General features: G+C 34.7%; 1 pseudogene; it reads left to right on the top strand.

The window, feature by feature from the left end:
- Positions 1-1,986: 1,986 nt before the first annotated feature.
- LOC129116809 (odorant receptor 131-2-like) lies at positions 1,987-3,300 on the top strand (annotated as a pseudogene).
- The last annotated feature ends 1,433 nt before the right edge of the window (positions 3,301-4,733 follow it).

Raw genomic sequence — 4,733 nt, 5'->3', positions numbered from 1 at the left:
GCCATAATCCGGAGTGGAAAGAACAGAATTTCAACAGTTAAACCGGCCACGACCAGGTGCTCCTCGCAAGATTTCTGGACAGAGGAGTGAAAAGAATTATCAGAAGAGTTGTCCAAGAGCCAAGGACCACTAGTGGAGAGCTTCAGAAAGACCTGGAATCAGCAGGTACAATTGTTTCAAAGAAAACTATAAGTAATGCACTCAACCGCCGTGGCCTGTATGCAGGCTCACCATGCAAGACTCCATTGCTGAAGAAAAAGCATGTTGAAGCTCGTTTAAAGTTTGCTGCACAACATTTACACAAGCCTGTGAAATACTGGGAGAATATAGTCTGGTCAGATGAGACCAACATGGAACTCTTTGGAGGCCATAATACACACCATGTTTGGAGGTCAAATGGCACTGCACATCACCCCAAAAACACCAGACCAACAGTGAAGTTTGGAGGTGGAACATCATGGTGTGGGGCTGGTTTTCAGCATACGGCACTGGCAAACCTCATATAATTGAAGGAAGGAATGGAAAAATGTACCGAGACATTCTTGATAAAAATCTGCTGCCATCTAGCAGGATGATGAAGATGAAACGAGGGTGGACATTTCAGCAAGACAATGATCCCAAACACACAGCCAAGGAAACTCTCCATTGGTTTCAGAGAAAGAAAATAAAGCTGCTAGAATGGCCCAGCCAATCACCTGACTTGAATCCAATAGAAAATCTATGGAAAGAACTAAAGATCAGAGTTCATAGAAGAGGCCCACGGAACCTTCAAGATTTGAAGACTGTTTGTGTGGGAAAATGGGCCAAAATCACACCTGAGCAATGCATGCCACTAGTTTCTCCATACAGGAGGCGTCTTGAAGCTGTCATCACCAACAAAGGCTTCTGTACCAAGTATTAAATACATTTCAGGAAGCGTGTTCAATACTTTTTCCTGTGTCATTCCATTTTATTACACATAACTTAATTTCTGAACTTATTTGTTTGGTTTTCTTTGTATGTATGGATTACTTGGGTTGTTACCGACATCTGGTGAACATTTCATGTCAATAGCACCTTTAGAAATATATTTACTGAGAAAAATGGTGACGTGTTCAATACTTATTTTACCCGCTGTATTTTGAACATCACAATTAATCTCGAAAGTGAACAACAGCATTTAAGAAACATATTTCAATTTATTAACGATTAAGCATGAAAATAGAGGTAATTAATCAAACAACATGGAAATTTTCTTCATAACTGTAGCTGGATGAAGTCATTCAGGTTACAACCGCAGCGTCCCTGATGCTGCCTCATATAAAGAGATGAAACTGCTTCACACTCATTTCATAACTGGTGAAGGTGGAAGCTAAAGCATACTATCTGAGGTAGAAATGTCTTTGATGCTATCATATTGCATTATTGCTGTATTTTATTATGGTGTTTTTTATAATGTTGCAATCCGTTTGAACTGTATTGAATTATTATGCTTAATTTCAACTTCTAAATTTCTATATACAATTTGACAACTAGATGGTGAAATGTGTTTTAAGAAGTGAAAAATGTTTCATCTCAAAACAACAAAAACAGGCTGTTATATTTTTAAATGATCGTTCAACATAACATATTCATGATTCATACATTCTTCTTTTAAAGCTGTTAAAATATTTTTATTTAATGAAGCAAATAAGATTTTCCTTTTCACTTTCACATCAAATGATCTTTTGCTTGTTGGGTAAGTGGGACAGTCTCATTCTGAAATGAGCCATCTACAATACTCAATATATAATATTTAATATATATATTTAATATGTGACTCCTGCAGTAAAGTAAAGCATGCTCCTGATGTTGGGAAACATCTAAGACCCATCCAAGAATAACAGTGATATTTTGGGATGGATCCATTCAAAGATAAATGCTTTGCCTATAAGAAGAAAAGGTCAGTGAATTGGTTCTCCCTTAAATTTGAATTAAACTAACCCTAAAGTGTTTGAAATGTTCGTTATGGCTCTTGGCCTCATCATCAACTACATCAACGGTTCCTTGATTCACACCTTCAGAAAACACCAGGTCAGAATCCTTAAGCACTGATTTTGTATTACACTGTATTGTGTTAATATGTAAACTGTGTTATAACTTCATATACTATATTTCTTATATCTATATAACAATACACACAAATACCAAGTATCATTACTTTATAATACCACATATAAACCTGGTGAATGCAATATTATAGCACATAACACCAATGTCACTTCTGCCTTTGTTTTCAAGTTTTATATTCTTCTCATTATTTATTGTTTACTCTTACTATTTGTGTAAGGTTAATAAATGCTTATCTTATATCTTATTATCAGGATCAATTGTATGAATTCATCTTATGTTTCAGTTACCAATAAATGTAAAATATTGATCTTGATAATATAAGTAACAGATGGAATTAAAGTAACCAAAAGACCTACTTTTTTATCCACTCCTGTAGATATTTTATGTGAATCCCCGTTACATTCTCTTCATCCACCTGGTGGTAAACGACATGATCCAGCTGACGACAACAGTCAGCCTGTTCGTCCTAAGTTACATCTTCTACAGAATTAATGTTTCCTTATGTTGCCTCATTGTTACCTTTTCTGTCTTTACAACCCTCAACACTCCATTAAATTTAGCTGTCATGGCTGTGGAGTGTTACATCGCTATTTGTTTACCACTGCGACATGCTGAGTTCTGTACCATCAAAAGAACTTACATTCTGATTGGTTCCATTTGGGCCATGAGTGCAGTTTCAACGCTGCCAGATGTGTTCCTATTATTGGCTACAGAGCCTGTGGAGTTATTTCATTCTACCATTTTTTGTCAAATAGATGAACTCTTCCGTCACCCTATACACCTGAAAAAGAGGAAGTTTCCTACACAGTTTACCTGATCGTTGTTTGGCTCACGCTCCTCTACACTTACATCAGGATCTTCTTAGCTGCTAGAACAGCTAAAGCAGCTAAAGCAGCTAAAGCAGCTGAAGGAGACACAAAGAAGGCCAGGAACACCATCCTGCTGCACGGCTTTCAGCTGCTGCTGTGTATGCTCACCTATGTAGCCCATTTGATTAGAAAGGCTCTGGTGTACAGCTTCCCTGAACATTATATAAATATATTCTTTGCCTCGTATATCATCGTTCAGATACTCCCCAGGTTTATCAGCCCTATTGTGTACGGGCTACGAGACAATACATTTAGACAGCATCTGAAAAAGTATCTGCTGTGTACAGTGAGATCAAGCATCAAACCACAGACTGTACTGAAATTCATGTTGCTGTACTAAATATATATATATATATATATAGATATACATATATGTTTTTTGTATATATATATAAATATATATCTAACACACTGGAGCAGTGAACCCTAGGTCATAGGCTATTGTAATTATTACCAATAACAAGCTCCTTTTTGTAAAATATCTACTGAGCTGCCCACCTGAATATTTTAAAAATAAATACATAAGATTATTGAAACCTTATTTAAAAGTTTTCCGAATCAACTAGTTTGATTTAAATAATATCATTTTACAGGGATAACATTTCTAGATTAATTACATTTTCAGAAGAAATATGTTAGATCTGTTAATAATAAAATAATTATTCAGCTATAACAAGCTTTGTTTTTAAGCTTTTTTTAACTTTGATCCAAAGAAATAATGATTCAAAATGACATGAAATTGTACGGTTTAAAGTTTCAAACACTTTACATTTTTTCAAGGGAGGACAAAAGATAATGAAACTGCATGCATGTGGTTTTATACATTGTTGTGCACAAAAACATATTTTAATATTGTTCTGTATTTGTATTTGTGTGCCGTCATATTAGAATGATTGTGGTTGTTTTGTTGTCAGAAAACAGATTAAAATATGAGATTAAGTCCATACTCTGTGATCTTTTCTTTGTATTAAGAGACATTACCTGTTTTATCATTATTTTGTGTGGGTCTCTCATTCTGTACAGTAACCTTTTAGAAAGGGTTTTTTTCTGCACTGTAAAATTTAACTACAGCTAAGAGGTAAATATGTTTCTATGGTTTTGGGGTGAACTTTCCCTTTAAGATGAGACACTGGTGATACTATTGTTCCTGTTCTGCAGCAATACTTTAAATAAATCATACTATATGATTACTTTGAGTATTCAGGTATGACATGATTGAAGGATTAATTTCCTATTACAGTTGCAGATATTTGACAAAACTTTTTATTTTGTGTGGAATTTTGTGTGGAAAAATGGAAATAACGGGTTAGTAACAGTGAATTGTTTTCTAAAGCATGTAGGAATATTTTCCTTTTTTTTCACAAATACATTTTTATTTTGCATCTTTAAGCTGTTGAAACATGCAATTTGTACATTGTAGTAAATTGTATACACATAGTACATGTACTAAACATATTAAATACTACATCTCCTAATAGGCCGACACATATACTACGTTACACACACAAACAGTGTGGGTGTGTTCCAGGTCAGAAGTGTGCACACGTACTTCATGAACCTGCTGTATAAATATATATAAACAACCCGATTCATCTCCATTTGAGGTCAGAGCTGATTTTCTTTGCATCACTTGACTTCTTCTATTTTCAAATTAAATTGGAATATGAATATATATATATATTGATGCAAAGTTGTCTTTTTGTTTTTTATTTGCAGTTGTTTAACACCATATATTGTATGCCTTAAGATTCAACAGGTTCATCGGACGCTGAC

This window comes from Anoplopoma fimbria, unplaced genomic scaffold (assembly GCF_027596085.1).
Source record: "Anoplopoma fimbria isolate UVic2021 breed Golden Eagle Sablefish unplaced genomic scaffold, Afim_UVic_2022 Un_contig_9096_pilon_pilon, whole genome shotgun sequence".
Lineage (NCBI taxonomy): Eukaryota > Metazoa > Chordata > Actinopteri > Perciformes > Anoplopomatidae > Anoplopoma > Anoplopoma fimbria.
The sequence above is the reverse complement of the archived record's forward strand: the minus strand, read 5'-3'. Positions and strand labels throughout refer to the sequence as shown.